The sequence below is a fragment of the Pseudorca crassidens genome, chromosome 2 (assembly GCF_039906515.1).
Source record: "Pseudorca crassidens isolate mPseCra1 chromosome 2, mPseCra1.hap1, whole genome shotgun sequence".
NCBI lineage: Eukaryota > Metazoa > Chordata > Mammalia > Artiodactyla > Delphinidae > Pseudorca > Pseudorca crassidens.
Genome location: NC_090297.1, coordinates 29,099,141 through 29,120,574, shown reverse-complemented (window position 1 = coordinate 29,120,574; position 21,434 = coordinate 29,099,141).

Sequence of the window (21,434 nt, the reverse complement as noted above, 5' to 3'; positions counted from 1 at the left end):
CCCCACTCCCCAGGGACAAGGCAGGAGCAGAGAGGGCCCTCCCCGGCCACAGCCCCTCCTAGGACTCGCTCTGGGAGAGGCAGGACAGAGGGCGAGAGCCTCCCTCCGTGCGCGGCCTGGACTCACAACTCACGGCCTGGAATCCCTTGTGCACAGAGAGAGATGCAGGCACGTTCCCAGAAAGGGCAGTGGAAACCCCAGTGATGTCCGTGCAGGGGATGGAGAGGACCCGGCATGAGGGAAAGGGCAGCGTCTCCCTCTCACGCCCCCTCCCTACCCCGCCCCTGTCTACTTTTCCCAGCGCTTCCTCTCTCTCTCTCTCTCTCTCTCTCTCTCTCACACACACCTACACACACACACACACCCATACACATATATATACAACTTCTGGCTCTAAAGACAGATGGTCACCCCAAAATAAAGAAGCGAAACAAAGAAACCAAAGTGTCCCCCATGCGGCTTTCAAACCGACACACCTTGTCCCTCACTGCCAACCTTCCGAGGTGATGTTGGTGCCATGGGTGCTCCCACGGGCCAGGCAAGGAGCAAGTGCTTCACATGCCTGTCTCGCTGGTCCTCCCCATACCCAGGTACCCATGGCCACTGCAGCCTGTGCTCCTGTTGGGGGGTGAATTTTAACGAGGTGCCCCCTTGGGCTAAGGGATTAGAACAAAGGTGCTGCTGGGAGGGCACAGTGAGCAGAGGCGTCTTTGTGACTCAAAAGAGACATCGCTGGGCTGCCCTGGTGGCGCAGTGGTTGCGAGTCCGCCTGCCGAGGCAGGGGACGCGGGTTTGTGCCCCGGTCCGGGAAGATCCCACATGCCGCGGAGCGGCTGGGCCCGTGAGCCTGCGCGTCTGGAGCCTGTGCTCCGCAACGGGAGAGGCCACAACAGTGAGAGGCCTGCGTGCCGCAAAAAAAAAAAAAAAAAAAAAAAAAGACATCTCATTCAGCCCATTGGCCAGAGCCTTAAGCAGCGGCCTGGCTTCGTGGAAGCTGTTACTCCCTCCACCTTCCCAGAGGGATGAGGTGGAAGGGGACCCTTGCTGAGGTCACAGCTAGTCACTTACCAGATGTGGGATTTGAACCAAGGTCTCCAAAGCCAAGGCCCACGCAAACTTTACTCTTCAGCTTCCAAACGTGCACGCACGCCTGTGTGCATAGAACCAGATGTGCGTTGACAGTGTGCGAGCTGGACGGTGCCTGGGGCATGCCGAGGGACACGTGACACTTTCTTGAGGGGTCTCCCCATCTCAGAAGAAACGTCTCTACCTTCAAGGGAGCTCCTGTCAGAGAAGGAGGCAGAGCTGTGCCCCCTGAACCTCTGGAATGAGGAGGGAGATGTAGCCCACCACAAAGAGTCCAGTCTGATGCAGAACACATGGGCTGTCCTCAGGGAGTCAAGTCGGAGGGGGGAGACATGGCCTGTCCTCAGGGAGTCCAGTCTGAGGTGGGAGACATGGCATGTCCTCAGGGAGTCCAGTCTGAAGGGAAACACATGGCATGTCCCCAGGGAGTCCAGTCTGATTGAGGAGACATGGCATGTCCTCAGGGAGTCAAGTCTGAGGGGGGACTCATGGCCTGTCCTCAGGGAGTCCAGTCTGAGGCAGGAGACATGGCATATCCTAATGGTGTCCAGTCTGAGGCGGGACTCACAGCCTGTCCTCGGGGAGTCCAGTCTGATTGAGGAGACATGGCCTGTCCTCAGAGAGTCCAGTCTGAAGGGAAGCACATGGCATGTCCCCAGGGAGTCCAGTCTGATTGAGGAAACATGGCCTGTCCTCAGGGAGTCCAGTCTGAGGGGGGACTCACGGCCTGTCCTCAGGGAGTCCAGTCTGAGGGGGGACTCACGGCCTGTCCTCAGGGAGTCCAGTCTGAAGGGGGACTCACGGCCTGTCCTCAGGGAGTCCAGTCTGAGGCAGAACACATGGCCTGTCCTCGGGGAGTCCAGTCTGAGGGCACAGCATGGGGTCTGGACATATTCTGGCCACATTCAACAGAGACATGGAGCCCTTTTCTGGGGCTCTCCATTCTGAAGAGGGAGACAAGAAAAACAGAGGCAAGAAGCTCTGGCAGATCAATTCTGCCCTTCACCCTCCAATCAGGCCGTGGACATGGGGCCCCCGGTCCTCCTGCCTGTGCGCCAGGATGAGCCCTGGGGCCGCAGGGGGAGAGCCAGGCGGGCAGGGAGGTGGGAGCAGGGACAGGCTTTCACTCAGCTGCCACAGCTCCCCGGGGAACACTTTACAACTTCACCTATTCCGAGTCGCTTGCTTGAAGGAGCGTTCAAAGCAATTCCAGGACTATATTTCATTGTCACATTTATTTGCTGGGGTGTCAGTCAGGCCCGGAAGAGGGCTGCCCTGCTGTTCCTCGTTCTTTGTTACACACACACAGAGGCACACACCTCCTGAGCACAAACTCACAGTCAGGTACACCTCGAGACACACAGAAGACACCCACAAACACACAATCAGTCACATGTCATGGTCACACAGACTTGGGGTCCACGGATCAGGGCTACACTGAACAATCCCAGGACACACCGTTCATGTCACTGTTGCTCATATGCGGTCATTTATACGCACACAGCAAGGCACACAGGTTAGTGTCCTTGGTGCACACTGGCCTGCGCGCACGCACACACACACACACACACACACACACACAAGCACACCCTCAGTCACACACAGACACCCAGAGAGCCAAAGAACTCAGGCCAAGGGTACCACAACCGGGCCCTTTCTAGGCAGGTGGACGGGAGACACACCACACTCCCCGTCTTCTGGAGCCCCCAGACCAGGAGACATGGAGGGGGAGAAGAGCCCGCCTCCTTTCCCCATGAGCTGTGAGAGCTGGGAAGGCCCTGCTACACACACACCACACCCCACCACCACCACCACACACACACACACACACACACACACGCACACGCACACACACGCACACGCACACGCACACGCACACAGCGGGAACCTCTTCAGCTGCCAGGTTGAAGCCCAACCATTATCACTAATTACCACACTTGAGGGGAAAGGGATTTAATTAACTCTCTGCTGGGGCTCGAAAGGGAGCCAGGGCCCAGGGCAGGCTTGCTGAGCCTAGGCCTCTCCCTCACGTGGCTTTTCAGGTGTAGGGAAGAGTCTCCGGTGAGGGAGTGGAGGGGGTCACATGTCTGGACACCTGAATATATACTGACATCTATCAGACACACTCAGATGTGCACATGTCTGGTATACACAGACATACTTGGAAGTATCCCGACATACGTGTGACCCCACACTTAGAAAGAGATGACAGATAGATAGACAGGTAGATAATGAATGGATGGCTGGCAGGATAGATAGTAGATGAAGAGAGAGACAATAGATGGATGGATGGTGGATGGATAGATAATAGATGGGTGGGTGGGGGAGGGGAAGGGGGAGGGAAAGAGATGAGTGGGTGGGTGGGTGGTGGAGGGATGGATGAATGAACAGGTACAGTTACACACAATCAGGTACACAAGGAACACACAGAGCCATGTCTAGACACTGTCCTACACCGGGACCATCACTCACATACTCACCAGGTACACGGTCTCTCCCTCTCCCTCTTCCCTTTCTCTTTCCAATGAAAGGAGGCTTTATAGCTCAGGGCTGAGAAGTGCATTTGGGTGGCTCTGCCATTTTCTAGGTACGTGCATGTGAACAAGTTTCTTCAGCTCTCTGGGCCTATTCTTCCTCATCTATCAGATGTGTCGGTGTGAGGAATAAAGAAGATGAAAAGTCCTTAGAATACACGAAAAGTGCTTGGAAGAGTACCTAGTACGTAGGAAAGGCTCAATACACCCTAGCTATTAGCGCTGAAGTGGGTATTTCTCCTGCAGGGAACAATCTGAGGGCTCCAGAAATATCCAGAACAGGCCCGTGTCCCCAGGGAAAGAAGTCGAGCGCCTTCCTCTCCCCTCCTTCCCCAGGAGGGCCCCCCACATACACACCCAGGAGACCAAGTCTTGGACGGAGTCCCAGGGGCAGGAGGGAGATCCCCTGCGGGTCCCGTGGGGCGGCCATCAGGCAGAGGATCCGCACGTGCCCAGATGGGCTGGACCAGGCCCGCGCGATCAGTCAAGGAGAACCAGCCTCCAGGGCCTCGGAGCCCCTGGCCCCAAACAATGATATATATTTCCAATTTTCTCGGAGATTATATTTTTCTTCCTTCAGATGTTCATCTTGTGCTTTTTGACCAGGATAAACTGAAACATAATAGAATCCAGATGGGAGAGAGGTAGTCATTCGTCCTGCCTGCACAGACCGCGGTGCCAACATCAGCCCCCGACCCCACCCCTGGGGGCCGCTAGGGACCGAGAGGTCAGGCCAGAGCAAGACGGGGGATCGGCTGGGGGCGGCTTGCAGGCCCAGGGACACTGCGGCCGCCGGTCGCCTCCTCACAGCCTGGGGCATGAAAGAGCCAGGGTATGGAACTGGGACACTATAGTGTGACCTTAACTAACTCACTCACCTCTTAGAGACTCATTTTCCTCATCTGCAAAATGGGGACAATAATTCCTCATTTGCTACCCAAAGAGAGGCTGGGACATTTAAATGAGTTGCACATGGAAGGGTTTCATGCTACCCCCACCCACATAGGTAGCATCTGCAACCCGAAGGACCCTGGTTTCTCCCACCCACACTCCCAGGGCTCTGGGCCCCAGGGCTGGGTCTAACAAATGGGCCCCCTTATCTCTTCTGCAATTTGCTCTGTCAAGTCTCCCCGATGCTGGCGCATCCCACCCCTGGGACCCTCAACCTCCACTGGACAGATTTCCATAACTCCGGCACCTTGTCTAGCTTAGACAGACTGCCAAGATGGTCCCTCTTTTTCTGAAAGAACATCAAGGAAGGCAAAACCACAGACTTGAGAGTCTCTGTTAGTGCCCGCTCCTTTGGGAAGTCCTTCCCAGTGTGTAACTTGAATCCACTTTGCTGCAGTATAATTGCTTACTCTTATCATGGTGTCAGTAGGATCAAAGCCTGGTTGACCAAGGTCTGTCATTTTCCGCCAAACAAAATCTTTCTTTTCCAAAGTTCCATTCATGGTAACGAGGTTGACTAATGAATAAAAAAGACACTGGAGTTGGGAGTTCAAGTACTAACTCTGACACTTACTGGCTGTGTGACCTTGGACAAGTTACCTAACTTCTCTGAGCCCTGATCTCCATAGGGCTCAGAATCGTGCCTTGCCTGCCTCCAAGGCTGCTGTAAGGAGATGTGGAAGCCCTGGGTAAACGAAAATAATCCCCATAAATGTGAGGGATGCTGGCTCCCGGGGACTTGGTCCCTCCTCCCCTACACCCCAACTCCATCCTCCCTGCCAAGGTTGAGACTTCATCTCCCCGGAGCAGGAGGGAGGTGATTTGAAGGAGAGAAGCAGAGCTGCTCCCTCTCTGCCCAGAGTAATTGGTGGTAATCCCGCAGCCAGCCTATCTCCTCACTTCCAGCTGCAGGGAAGCTGTGGCCTCATCATCCGTCATTAACCGAGGCGCTTCTGGCGGCTCAATTGTAGAACATGATTTTAATAACCCTGGCAGGAGAGGATCATTTTTCTCTTGTCACTTAACTCCAATTCTGTTGGAGAGAGACAGAGACACGAAAAGAGAGAAAGACAAGCTAACTGAGCAGCAGAGACAGAGTAAAAGGAAGAACTAAGAGCAGAAGGTCGGGAGGGAGAGGCATCCAGAGAGCTGAGAAGAGGAACGCAGTCGGGGAGAGGGAGAGGGACGGGCAGGGAGAAGCAAGTGGGGAAGCAGCACACTGGGAGAGCACCCTTTCTGCCCTGCGGTCCCCATGGCTGCTCCCTCGCCTGACCCCCACTCTTTGCACCCACAGAAGTCATGGGGTGGTCAGGATAAGACACCCCCAACCAGGCAGGCCCGGACTGCTCTCTTGGGCTCTCCCTTCGTGCTCAGCTTAGGGCTTCACGTGGATGGACAAAGTGCCCCAGGGTTGGGGTGGAGGAAGATGCAAGGAGGGTCCTAGATTTGGGCTTCTTTGCCTAAGATCAGTAATTCCTCCAGGACATGGCTACAGTCCAGTGCAAGAACACAGGATTGGGTCAGACAGATGCCAGGCTGCAGGCCCAGCTCAGCCACTTGCTAGTTGAGTGCCCTTTCCTGACCTTGATGTTCTCATCTATACAATGGGTACAGGCTTCACACAGCTGTGTGATGAATACATGAGCTGATGTGTGTGCCGCACCCCATGTAGTGCACAGCACATAGAAATAGGTGGGAAATGAAGCCCAGGTCACAGAGAACAGACAGCCTGGGCAACCAAGAGGCCTTTCAGGATAGCAAGGAGCTGGAGCAAGGGGCATGCCATGAACTTGTGTTCAGACTTCAAAGGGGCTGACTCTGCCAGCCCTAGGAGACGTTCCACTCCACCAGAAACCACCAGCAGAGGCAGGAAGAGAGCCACAAAGGGGCCTTGGCAGGATTCATGGGACCGTCCTGGGCTGCAGCCCTGCCCCCAGCAAAGAGGAGAATTACAAAGCCACATGAGGTGGGTAAAGCTGGGGATATGGTGCCACCTGCTGGCCATTATGGGAAAGACACAAGAGACGCACTGGAGAGAGGAGAGGGGCTTCTGCAGCCCTCCGGGGCACCAGCTTTGGAGGCCTGACACAGACTGGGTCCCTGGGTTCTTCTTCCTGCCTCGGGGCCCACCCAGATCTCCTGGCAGGCTGAGGAGAAGGTGATGACCAAGGCACAGCGCTCCAGGTTGGGCGCTACAGCAGAGGCAGCTCCGACGTCTAAATGGCACATTTCCCTCCAAGCCCCAGCAGCTGGGCCCAGCCCTAGGAAAGGAACATTCTTCAAGTTTGCAAGGCTTTGCTGTGGACTTGGATCTCAGGGAAGAGGGAATCCAGTTCCCGCCTTGGGGGAGCCACCGTCTCGTTGGTGTGAAGTGGCTGAAAGCAGAACCTGCAGTGGCGTGGGCTTGGGAGGCAGGCTAGACAGGGACGCACGAGCCAAGGTCTGCAGGTGAGGAAGATCCTGGGGAGCTTGGGGTGCAGCTGGGAGCTCTGGAAGTGAGGGGAACCCCATCACGACTCTCATTAACATGGTGAGACTCATTTCCTCCAAGGACCAGACCAGTGGACAGGCTTATTCCCAGCTCTGCCCAGCGACTGTAAATGTCATCCCCTCTCTGGGCCTCTGTTTCCCAATCTGTGAAATGGGACGAGGAGGGGGCATCCAGGTCTGTATCCTGAGCTTAGGGCTCACAGCCCAACGGTGCCACTTCTGATTTCTGCTTTCTCATGTCCAGGAGGAAGCCGTGCTGTTATGAGACCTGCTGGTAATTCCTCTTTCCCAGGAATGGCAGGCAAGCCCGGCAGTGAACTCCGAAGCTGGGCAGGAAGAGGGGGCACCAATGTCCATCAGACCAGTGTTTGAGCGAGGGCAGGAGGAAGTGACCAGCATATCCTCAGGCCAGGAAGCAGAGGCTCACAGCTGTCAGACCAGCAGGTCTGGTCTCTGTGACCGAGGAGCCTGGGTCAGGGTGTCCCAGGACCCTGGAGAGCTTCCAGGACCGGCCTGATGGACAGGCCTGTGGCCTGCTGAGGCCTCTGTCCTTGGGCTAGGACTTGAGTGGAAGACCTTGCCCTTAGCAAACTAGGGCCCCAGAGCTCCCAGGACTCCCTCCCACCCTCCCACCTGGTGTGGGGCTCCTCTGGGCACCCCAACATGCCCGCTGACTCCAGGGATCTGGCAGCCTGAAAGAGGGCAGGAGGCAGCCACCACGGCCCCACTGACCTCCGGCAGAGCCTGCTCTTTCCTTACCTCTCCCTGGATGCCTTCTCTGAACAAGGGCATGGTCTGCTATGTGGGGACTTGCCCTCAGAAAGCCCCCATAAGGTGTGGCCGGTCGCACCACGCTTGGGATCATCGTTATTTCCTCCACCCATTGGAAAGAAAATGTGTCCTGTGTCACATGTCCCTGGTCACATCCAATCAGTGTCCAAGCCCTCTTAATTCCCCTCCTTGGGGGACTCAGCCTATGGCACCTGACGCGTGCTCCTCCTGTGACTGCGTGTCTGGCCCAGTAAGATCGCCCAGTAGCTGCCCTCAAAGGCAATGACTATCTTTCCACCTTTCTACATACCTGCTCTCGCAGATCCATCCCCTTCACCCTCACCTCCACATATCTCGGAAACACCGCTGAACAAGCTGTTGGTGCGGCCACCAAAGACCAGACCCAGGACAAGATGAGGGGTGTGACTCTGGGTGGAACCTCCATCAGTAGGACTCCCCCCGCACAGAAAGAGAGAGAGAGACCCAGTCACAAAGTGCAGTTCACTCCCAGGGCCCACCCTCCCCTCTGCCCCACCCAGCAGGAGCTCTGGACTCTTCTCTTCCCCCTCCTCTCCCCTTCCTCCCCAACCCCAGAGGTCAGCCCCCTGACCTGGGATTCCTCTTCTCTTCCATGCCTGGAAACAGCCCTTGTCTTTATTCTCCTATGCTTGTCTTCAGAATTCTATGCACTTATTTTACAGATGTAATAGCTGAGGCCCAGAGAGAGCTACAACTAGTCGTGGACCCCCTGGTTCATTAGCTAAAGAGCTGGGGTCCCCCGGACACTTGCACAGCCCCAAAGGCTTTATCCACCAGGTGAGACAAGGTGACCGCCTCCTGTTCCTTCAAATTCCCTCCTCCCTTGCCCTCTGCTGGTCAGCTCTCCCTTGGTTTCCCCCACCTCCCCAGCTGCTACTGCTCTGTCTCCTTCACAGACTTTTCCCTGGGTCTTGCCCAGGGATCGTGGAGCCACACTCTGCTCCTCTCTCTCCCATTGATTCCATCCACTTCCTTCCCTTCAGCCCCTCCCTCTGGGCAAAGGGTCCCCAAAGCTCAACTCCAGTTCTTTACTCTCCCTGACCTTGGGTCGTTCCTGAAGTCACCTCTTCCTGACCTTGAGGTTGTTAGTAGTAACCAACACTAGCTTATGTCTGAGCTCAGTCCTCCCCGGGGCTCAGATGCATCTGAGGGTTCCCAAGGGGAGAGGGAGGGGGCAGCCACCCTGAGACACGTGCGTGGAGCAGAATGAACCTGGGCTGCAGGAGAGAGGGGCCTCTGGGGGGTGTCATGCTGAGCCTGCCAGTCCCCAGGTCTGTCCCAGGGACTCACATCGGAGCTGAGAGCAGCCGCAAGGGTTACTAACAGCGCAACTTTCTCCAGGATTTCTGTGATATGCGTGGACAGAAGCAGCCTGGCTTTAGCACCCATGCAACAAGGTGTGACCCAGACCCAGGGCGAGAGCCAGGCTCCTTACTTCTTCAAGGAGCTCAATATAACTTTGATGCCTTGAAGTCTGCAGGAAGGTTGATGCCACTCTGGCTTTGGGGAGTGTCCAGGGGAAGCACCCATGGCACGGCAGGCATAGGTGCCCCTCAGAGGGCCCTGGCAGCTGTGAGCAATGAGGCGGTCTCAGGCCACCTCACAGATGGTGGACATCGAGGGGGTGGGGAGCAGAAGCAGGATCCAGAGGACACAGTGGAGGCCACAAGGTAACTCGCGTTAGTTGGCTCTTTTATGAACACCATGCAAACTCCCCTGGAGGCTTCCAGAAATAACTGGACAAGAACTGCAGGCTTCCAGAAATCCCGGTGAACAGATGGGAATAGAAGTCAGCCAAGGACGGGTCGTGTCTATTCAAGTGACTCCACTGATACCTTCCCAGGCTGGTGAGGCCTTGAAGGAGACTCTACACAAAGTTCCCAGCCACCGCCAACATCATGAGTCCCTTAAAACCAAATCATTCTTTCCATGAGGCTCTTGTCTCTTTGTCCAGCCACCCAGGCTCAGTGCTATTTTCAAAACAGCTCACATGTGGATGGACCTAGAGACTGTCATACAGAGCGAAGTAAGTCAGGAAGAGAAAAACAAATACCGTATATTAACGCATATATGTGGAATCTGAAAAAAAAAACTGGTATAGATGATCTTATTTACAAAGCAGAAATAGAGACAGACGTAGAGAACAAAAGTATGGATACCAAAGGGGAAGTGGGGTGGTGAATTGGGAGATTGGGATTGACATATATACCCTATTGATACTATGTATGAAATAAATAAGTACAGAACCCGTGTGCTACAACTACTGAAGCCCGCACGCCTAGAGCCCATACTCTGCAACAAGAGAAGCCACCGCAATGATAAGCCCGCGCACTGCAACGAAGAGTAGCCCCCGCTCATCGCAACTAGAGAAAGCCCGCGTGCAGCAACGAAGACCCAATGCAGCCAGAAATAAAAATGAATTAAATAAATAAATTTATTTTTTTTTAAATAGATAACTAATGAGAACCTACTGTACAGCACAGGGAACTCTACTCCAATGCTCTGTGGTGACCTAAATGGGAAGGAAATCAAAAAAAGAGGGGATATATGTATACGTATAGCTGTTTCACTTTGCTGTACAGTAGACACTAACACAACATTGTAAAGCAACTATACTGCAATAAAAATTTTAAAAAAACACAGCTCACATGTATTGAACATTTACTCTGGGGCAGACCCCATGTTACGGAGTTTACAGGAATGGTGTTCATTAATCTTTATGGTGACCTTTTAAAGTAGATACAATGAAGATCCTTATTCACAGCTGAGGAAATTCAGAAAAGTTATGTAATTTGTACCAGAGTCCTGAGCAAGTGATAAGGAGAGCTAAGGTTTGTATGGAAGCAGTCTGGTTCCAGAACCCCCACTCCTCACCAGCATCCTACACGGCTCCATTGATGGCCAATTCTTCCCCTGCCCCCCCACATCCTCTTGCTGTTGTTGCTACTGCTGCTGTCATAGTTTTGAAACTCACGTGTGTCTCATCTTTTTCCCAAAAGGACATGAGATGGCTTTATAACAGGAAAGATTAATTCACTCAACAGATTCATATTCCTCAAGAAAGAAAAACAACAACAACAATAATGATCTTAAGGGTTGTCATAGGTGCTGTGATTGATCCTGAAATTTGGTTTTGAGCTTCCTGGCAGCCAGGGCAAAAAACGAAACACTGAGTTCCGACACTCTTATTATCGGAAAGGAGGAAGCAGATCAGTTCCTCCACAGGGACAGATATTTCCAGGAAGTAATTCGAAAGAGGCTTCTCATATGGGGCCTCATGTCAGGGACATGATGTGACATAATAAAAACGCAATCTTCTAAACCATGCAAGAGCAGACGGAGGACTTTTAGTATGAAGAGAGAGGGCATCATGCAATTTTGGAAACCACAGACTTAGGGGCTCCAGCATGTGGATTGACTGTAGGCTAGAGCTCAGAAAAGCTAGAATTTCCCCCCACGTGTCTCAGCTATTGTTGGGTTTTGTCTTTTGAGAACTGAAAGCTGCATTTGATTTTCTGAAAGGTCCCAAAGTACTATGGGGTGAGGGTGGGGCAGAGCCACAGGCTATGAAAACCAGAGATGCCCAAGAAGGGTAGTTCTTCTCTGAAAGTTGAGGCTTCAGGCACATATTCATTTATCAGATACTTATTGTGTCCTTTTTGTGCCAGGTTTTGCTCTTGGTGGAGTGAGAACCAGTGAAATAAATATGCAAGTTTCCTAACCTCAAGGAATTCAATCATTAACGGGAAAAAAAAATTTCCTTTTAATACCTACTATATGTCAAACACTGAGATGGGTGCTTTGCATATAGCATCTCATTTAATATTTCTAACAAACCTATACAATAAGTATTATTATTGCCAAGCCCAAAGTACTGGACTCCACACGGTGGCACATGCCCAAACAAGGAGGCCAAAGACCCATCAGCCTCTGCATGTCCAAAAGACCTCATCTGGTTAAAGGAACTTCCTTATTGCGAGCACTGATGGAGAGCGCCACATCAACAACATTAGATGATGTCTTCATATATAAAAATGCTCCAAATCAACAAGTAATTTCAGGCATGAGAAATTTCAGGATGGGAAAAAGGGCCTCTGTTCAATGAAACAAACATTTATGGACCAACTTCTCCAAGCCAGGACTTGTACCAAGCAGTGTGAATACCCAAACAGTGAGAAGCCATCCCTGACCTCCAGAAGCACCCCCAGTCTAGTGGAGAAGGAGATATACAAACAGTAACTTTCAACATGATCTGACGAATGCTAAGAGTGAGGTAAGCCCAGGGGTTTGGGGAAGACAGTGGAGTCTTCCCTGGAGGACAGAAGAGTCCTCCAACCTGGAACAGGATCAGGGAAGGCTTCTGGAAGAAGGCAGCACATGAGATGCATCTTATAGGATGAGTAAGGTGTATCCAGGTGGGAAAAAACAGTGGTGGGGAGAAAGGGAATTTCAGTCAGTAGAAAGAGCTTGAGCTAAGGCAAGAAAATAGGCAAATAACATGGAAAAGGGCTCAGAGTGAGAGGGTAGGAGCCACAGAGAAGTTAGTAGAGCATGCAGTTTGAGGCTAGAAGCCATGAAGATGAGATTGGAAAGACTTGAGGAGCTTGGTCTTTATCCTGAGGGCAGTGGGGATAGCTGGAAGGTTTTAACCAGGGAAGCGACTTGATCATATTTTTGCTCTGGGAACTACTCTCTAGCCTCAATACAGAGGAGGGTTTAATAACCTGGAGACAGGAAGAACATGCAAGTCATAGAGAGAGAGTAGGGAGTTGCACGAAAAGGAGAAAACCTCTTCCGGCACCATTGTGGATATTGGGTCCTCGCACTACATATAACCAGCTCCTTGAACGAAAGTGGCTTTTAAAGCATTGCTAGGCTGTTTACTGAATCACAGTGCTGTACACCTAAAACTAACACGACATTATAAATCAACTACACTTCAATAAAATGAAAAAAAAATTTTTTAAGCATTGCTAGGCGTGTGGGAACAAGGAACTGCTCTAAGCCCACCAGCGCCAACAGCAGAGAAATAGAAAAAAAACCTGAGTTTTTCCCATCTGGATGGGAAGGGAGCTGTAAGAAAACAAAGGAGTGAGAGCAAATTCTACTGTCAGGAGACCAAGACTGGGATAGATTCAAAACGGGGGCCATTGCCTCAACATTAGCCCAGGACCTTCAACAGAGGCTAAAGTGATCCCAGGTCAGCGGTGTCCCTTGACCCCAGAAAAAAGGAAAAATCCTCTCTGGAGGACAGCATCCTCAACTTAGATACTCAGAATTCCCAAGGAATATACATATAAACACACAATTAAAAAAAAATCAAATACACAAGGTGGGAGTGAGCAGAAAAGGCAAACCATAGATTTGGATCCCTAAGGATGTCAGAAATTGTCATTGTTATAGTGAAATAATATAGTGAAATATATGAAATAAGGGATTAAAATTTTCAGAGAAATAAAGATGAAATTATAAGAGTAATTAAGTAAGAAGAGACAATTTTTAAAAATGACGAGTCAGATCTGGAAAAGAACAAAATGGAACTTCTAGAAATATAAATGATAACTGTTGAAACAGAAAACTCAGCAAATGAGTTCAACAGCATATTAGACACGACCAAAGAGACAAAGAGTGAGCTAGAAGGTAGATCTGAAGAAATTACACAGATTTCAGCACAAAGACATGCAAATGGAAAATCTAAAAGAGACTGAAAAGTTATGGTGGATTGAGTGAAAGTCTCAGAGAGAAAAGGGGAGGTGAGGCAATATTTGAAGAGACGATGGCTGAGAAGTTTCCAGAACTGATGAAAGTCATGACTTCACAGATATGGAGAGCATAACATATATCTAACAAGCTCAATAAAAAGAAATCCACATCTAGGCACAGTGTGTTGAAACTGCATTAACGCCAAAGACAAAGATCTTAAAAGCAGCTATGTAGAAAAGACGTACCACCTACAAAGGAAGGATAATTAGGCAACACACCTCAACAGCAACCGTGAAAATCAGAAGACAGGGAATAGCTTCAAAGCACTGAGAGAAAATAACTGTCAACCTAGAATTGTGACCTTAGAAAAACTATCTTTCAAGGCTGAGGGTGAAATGGAGATTTTTTTTTACAGATAAGCAAAAAGAGTTTGCCATCAACAAGTTTTTACTAAAGGAACCTCTGAAGGATGTGCTATAAGAAAAAGAGAAATTATCCTAGAAGGAAACTCTGTGTGGAAGAAAGAATGGTGGGTAAAGAAACAGATAAACATGTAGATAAGTCTACAGAGACATGGTATAAAATAATGACAACATAAGGGAAAGGAGAGGAAAGAACCAAAATACTGCACAGAAATAGTATGTAAACCCTTCGCAGGAGATCAAAGTTGAGGGTTCAAAGCTCTTTGTAAGGTTTGGAAAGAGGTTTAGAAATACTAATAATCTTAGACTTCATTAGGTATGTGGGATAGAATTTCAAAAGCAACCACTAGAAATATGGTAGAGTGTATAAATTCCAAATCAATAAAGAGCGTAGAAAAGGATAGAATAAGACAATAAGCAAACTCAATCAATCCAAAGTGGGGAGAAGCAAGAAAGGAAGGGGAGAAAGCATAGGGGAAATAATAGGATAAGTAAGAAAACAAAAGTAAGTCCAAAGATATCAATAATCACAATAAACTTTAAAGGATTAAATGTGCCATTTAAAAGACAAAGTGTTAGACTGGATTTTAATTCAGCTCTTTGCTGTTTACGGTGACACATCTAAAACATAAGGAGATGGGTTGAAAGACCATACAAACACTAATCAAAAGAAAGCTGGGACAGCTCCACTAAAATCAGAAGAAGAAAACAAACTTAAGATGACAAACCTTATTAGGGATAGAAAAGGTCAGTACATAAAGATTAAAAGTTCACTCTTCCTGGAAGACACAGCAATTCTAAATCTGCATGTACCTAATAAAATACCCTCAAAAAATAGAAAGCAAAATTGACAGAACTGCAGGGCAAAATAGAAAACCCCACTATCATGGGGGTAGATTTGAATACTCACCTCTCCATTATTGGTAGGTCACATACATATTACTGGTAAGTCAAAGAGGATTTGAGCAATATAACAAGTGGGGTTTAATGGAAGTTTACGGAACTCTGCATCCAACTACACTTCTCAAGCACAAATTTTTAAAAATTATTTTAACTGGCCACGTACTAGGTTATAGAGCAAGTCTCAATTCCAAAGAATCAACAACACACAGATCACGTTTTCTAAGTGCAATGCCTTTAAATTAGAATTCAATAACTAACTAATCTGTGGGTTCATTCTTTGGCACACTGTGAAAATACTGTTTCCAAACAAATTACTTAGTAATTACAAAGGGGGGAATATATTTCAACATGGAGCAATCTGATCCTCGCTATTCTAACCAAGTGATCAAATTTGGCATCAGCAACGGTGAGACACACGGACCTTTTATGACCTTCTATTGACCCTTTAAGCCTTGTGTTGTTATCCAATATGAGGTAGCAAACAGCTCCTGTGACATAGTCTTGCTTCCAATGATTAAACCAAATTCAATCAGGCCTCTATATCTAATGTTGGGTTTACGGAAAAACAATACTGTATGTAAACAAATTAAAAGCTATCAAGAAGAACAAATCAGGGACTTCTCTGGTGGCACAGTGGATAAGACTCCGCGTTCCCAATGCAGTGGGCCCCGGGTTCGATCCCTGCTCAGGGAACGAGATCCCACATGCCTGCTGCAACTAAGAGTTCGCATGCCACAACTAAGGAGCCCGTGAGCCCCAACTAAGGAGGCTGCAAGCCGCAACTAAGGAGCCTGCCTCCTGCAACTAAGGAGCCTGCCTGCCACAACTAAGAGACCCAGCGCAACCAAATAAATAAATAAATAAATGAGAGAAACCTAGTTCTCAAAAAAAAGAACAAGTCAGACAAATCCCAAATGTGAGACACCTGTAACATACCTGGCCTGGATTCTTCAAAAAGATCAGTGTTAGAATAACAAAAAGGTGGGAGGGGCTGTTGTTTAATCGGTTAAAAGTGATTAAATGCCATAAAAAACACGTGGAATTCACTAACCTTGATAGGACCTTGGATCAGTAACAGAGACAGGAAGAGAGGGGGTGGGGAGAGAAGAGGGGAAGGAGGGGAAAATAGCCATAAAAGACATTCTTGGGACAATTGGGGATTTTTGTATATGGACTGAATATTAAATTATACATGGCTTAAAAAAAATTACACATACCTAAAAAAAAAGAATTCAATAAGAAACAAAAATTTTTAATCCCCATTAATTTGGAAATTTTAAAGTTTTCTTCTAAGTGTAATAATTCAAAAGTCAAAGAAGAAATCATAATGGAAATTTTAAAACACTTAGAACAGAATGTTAGTGAAAACAGTGCCTATCAAAATTGTGGGACAGAGCCAAAGAAATATTTCTAGTAAAATGGAGATTCTTGAAAGTTTCTGTTAGAAAAGATGAAAAGACAAAATATTAATGGACTAAACACCCAACTTAAGAAGTTATAAAAAGAATATAGAATAAACCCAAAGAAAACAAAACCCCCAAAAAAGTAATGATAAAGCTAAGAAGAAAAACTAATTAAATCAAAGTAAAGAAAATAGAATTAGTGCAAAGCAAAGCAAAAAAAATAAAAACTTGGTATCTTGAAAAGACTAATAAAGAGACAAATCTCGGGATTTCCCTGGTGGTGCAGTGGTTAAGAATCCGCCTGCTAATGCAGGGGATATGGGATCCATCCCTGGTCCGGGAAGATCCCACATGCCGTGGAACAACTAAGCCTGACAGCCACAACTACTGAGCCCGCATACCACAACTACTGAAGCCCGCGCCTAGAGCCCATGCTCCGGAACAGAGAAGCCACCGCAATAAGAAGCCCGTGCACCACAACGAAGAGTAGTCCCTGCTCGCCGGAGCTAGAGAGAGCCCGCGTGTAGCAATGAAGACCCAGTGCAGCCAAAAAATATAAAAAGAAAAAGAAATTTAAAAAGAAGAAGACAAATCTCTGGCAATATTGATCAATAATAAAAGACAGAGGCCACCAAAATTTTGTACTAAAAAAATTTTAAGGAACATATTACAAATCCAGAAGAGATTAGAAAGACAGAAAGTGAACATTATGAACAACTCTGTATCAGGAAACAGATCATTCCAACTTATACAAACTCTTACAGAGAACTGAAGAAGACAGAGCACTTCCCAGCTCATTCTATGGAGACAGTAGAGCCTTGAGTCCAAAACCTAACAAGGAGGGTATGGGAAAGGAATTCACTCAAGAGCACAGATGCAAAAAAATCCTTAAAAAGGGTATAACAACCTAAATCTAGCAGTGCATAAAAATCATAATATATTATAGCCAATTTGAGTTTACCCTAGAATTGCAAATATATTTAATATTATAAATCTATAAATGTTATTCATCACATTAACAAATTAATCAAGAAAAACTACATTATCTTTTCAATAGATGCAGTAGGAAACATTGGATATGATAAGTTATTCATGATTTTTAAAAACTCTTAAACTAGGGCTATAAGGGAGACTTCTTTTTTTCCAGTTTTATTAAAAAATAATTGACATACATCACTGTATAAGTTTAAGGCATACAGCATGACAGTTTAATTTACATATAATGTGAAATAATTACCACAATAGGTTCAGATAATTTTATCTTCTCATATAGATACAATAAAAAGAAAAGTAAGAGGGCCTTCCCTGGTGGCGCAGTAGTTGAGAGTCCGCCTGCCGATGCAGGGGATACGGGTTCGTACCCCGGTCCGCGAAGATCCCACATGCCGCGGAGCGGCTGGGTCCGTGAGCCATGGCCGCTGAGCCTGCGCGTCTGGAGCCTGTGCTCCGCAACGGGAGAGGCCACAACAGTGAGAGGCCCACGTAACACAAAGAAAAAAAGAAAATTTTTCTTCTTGTGATAAGAATTCTTAGTGTTTATTCTCAACAACTTTCCTATGTATTTCCTATATATATAGCTACAGTCATCATGTGTTGTACATTACACCCCTAGTACTTATTTACCTTATAACTAGAAGTTTGTACCTTTTGACTGTCTTCCTCCATTTCCCCTGGAAATTTTTTAAATAATAAAGGTTATCTACCCAAAACCTTTAGAAAACTTTATTCTTAATGGGAAACATTACTATTTCCTTTAAAATAACAAATAAGACAAAGACGCTCACTATCACTGCTTCTCTTCAAAGCCAAACTGGTAGTCCTAGCCAGTGTAGTAAGACAAGAAAATGAAATAAAACACATAAAGATCAGAAGGAAAGAAATGTGTATTATGCACATATTACATGTTTATTTACAAAGAAAACCCAAAAATCTACAAATGACGTGTTAGAAAAAGAGGTTTTTAGCAACACCGTTGCTAAATTTTTAAACAATGTATAACATTGTTTACTAAAGGCAGAATCTTTATGACCTCAGAACAAGACAGGCTTTCTTCAATAAGGTAAAAAGCAAGAACCACAATAGAAAATATTCATAAATTCAATTACATTAAAATTAAGAAATTTCATCCATCAAGACATCACAAAGAAAATGAAAAGACAAGCCACCAACTGGGGGAAATTATTTGCAGCACACACAGCTGACAACCCAGTTAAAAACATGAGCAAAAGACATGAACAGGCATTTCTCAGAAGTGTACCATGGAAGACTAATCAACGTATGAAAAGAAGATCAACCTTATTAATAATCAGTAAAATGCAAATTAAGACAACATGAACTACAATTTTACACCATGCTGGCAAAAATGAAGAAGTCTGACACCACCAAGCGCTGGTAAGGATCTGGATCAACAGGAACCTTTACACTCGGCTGGTGGGAACATAACTTAGTACAAGCACGTTGGAAAACAAGATTGTGCCAATTGTAAGTTTGAACATTTATATATCCTACTTGCCCAGCAATTCTTCTAAAGAAACTCATGAACTTATGCCACAAGAGAGATATATAAGAATATCCCTAGTAGGAAAAAAATGGAAACTACCTTAACATCTAATAAGAAATGGGTAAAACTAATTTTTGGTATAGCTACATAGTAAAAAAATGAAAACGCTTCAATCACCCATAGCAACATGGCAGAAACATAATGTTGAGAGAAAAAAATCAAGTTGCAGAAGACTGCATTCAGTATGATAGCATTGTTATAAAGTTCAAAAACAATCAAATCAAATAATATATTGTTTATAGAAACATACGTATGTGATAACTGTATTTTTAAATAGAAAGGAAATAATAGAAACAAAGCTCAAGATAATGGTTACCTCTGGGGGCTGAGGAGACAGGAAGGTAGAATAGGAAGAAATTTACAAGCGGATGAAAAGACATGGGTGATGTCCTAGATCTGTGCAGTAATATAGTAACCATATCCAATCTGTGCAGTAATACGGTAACCATAAACCACACGTGGTTATTTTGATTTGTATTTAAATTAATTAAAATTAAATAAAATTTAAAATTCAGTTCCTCCAGTCATGCCAGCCAAATGTCAAATGCTAAACAGCCACACGTGGCCAGTGGCTACTCTACTGGACAGCACAGATTTACAGAACATTTCCATCAACATAGAAAGTTCTACTGGACACCTCTGTTCTAGACCAGAGTTTGGCAGACTTTTTTGTAAAGGGCCAGATGGTAAACTTTTTGGCTTTGCAGAACATAGGGCTCTATCACAGCTACTCAACTCTGCCGTTGTACCTCAAAGGCAGCCACAGACTATATGTAAATAAGTGGATGTGACTGTGAGCCACTAAATCCTTATTTACCAAAACAGGCTGGACCAAATGGGGTTTGTTGCCCCCTGTTCTAGACCCCTGTTCTAGTTGGGTGATTGACTGGTGGATGATTATTTTATTATTACATAATTTTCAAGCATTCTTACATATCAAATATTACATGATATATTTTAAAGGACATATCTAGGGACAATTGGTGAAATCTGAATAAGAGCTGTAGATTAGATAATATTATTGTAACAATGTTATTTTCCTGATTTTCATCATCATACTGTGACCAGGCAAGAGAATATCCTTGTTTTTACGAAATACACAGTGGGACGTACTTATGGGTAATGCAGGATCATGTGCCATTTACTCTCAAATGGTTCAGGAAAAAAATCGCATGTGTATATGCATGTATATATCAAAATACCACAGATCAGGTAGCTGAAACAATAGAAATTTATTTTCTCATAGTTGTAGAGGCTGGAAGTCTAAGATCAAGGTTTTGGCAGAGTTGGTTCCTTCTGGGGCCTCTCCCCTAGTCTTGCAGATGGCCGCCTTCTCCCTGTGTCCTCACATGGTCGTTTCACTGTATGTGAGCATCCCTGGTGTCTCTTCTTCTTCTTATAAGGACGCCAGTCATATTGGTTTAGGGCCCTCTAATAGTGGCCTCATATTAACTCAATCACCTCTTTAAAGCCCCTAATCTCCAAATACAGTCACTCTCTGCTAGGGGTTGAAACTTCAAGACATGAATTTTGGGGGACACAATTCAGCCCATAATAGATAGCTAGATAGATGACAAATTTGGTAAAATGTTAAGGGGATGAAGGGGAGACAGAAGTTTTCTGTACTATTCTTGCAACTCTTCTACAAGCCTGAAATGATCTCAAAATTAAGAACTTAAAAACACATGCATATATAATTATATATACTACCAATAAGGCTAAAAGTTACAATTACAATTTTGCAATGATATATATGTTATTCTTCAATTAAAATTTTACTTTAAAAAATCCATTGGGGCTTCCCTGGCAGCGCAGTGGTTAAGAGTACGCCTGCCAATGCAGGAGACACGGGTTCGAGCCCTGGTCCGGGAAGATCCTACATGCCATGGAGCAACTAAGCCCGTGCGCCACAACTACTGAGCCTGCGCTCTAAAGCCCGCAGGCCGCAACTACTGAGCCCGTGTGCCACAACTACTGAAGCCTGTGCACCTAGAGCCCATGCTCCGCAACAAGAGAAGCCACCAGAGTGAGAAGCCTGCACACTGCAACGAAGAGTAGCCCCCGCTCGCCACAACTAGAGAAAGCCCACGCGCAGCAACAAAGACCCAACACAGCCAAAAATAATAAATAAATTTATGAAAACTTTAATTAATTAAAAATCCGTTAAGTCAAAAGGAATAGGAGGCTAATGTTGGCAAATCCAGCAGCGCAGCTGAGTCAGGAGAGGACTGGGAAGAATCTGGTGATCAGAAGGTTGTGGGTGATCTGGAGACAGGCGTTCCTATGGGGTGATGGGGTAGAAGCCGGGTTCAGCTGGGCAGTAAGGAAGTGGAAATAGCAAATGCTAACAACTCTTTACGATCATTTGGCTGTGAATGGCAGGAGAAAGATAGGGTAGTACCAAAAAGGAAATTATGTTGAAGGAATGGAAGAAACTGGATCATGGTGCAGTGCTGCTGGCAGAGCCATGCAGCAAGAAAAGCCCAGAAGCAGCATAGCGCAGACATAGTGGGCATGCGTACAGGATCTGGAGTCAAGCTTCCAGGGCTCAGAACCAGATCGTAGCTCTGTC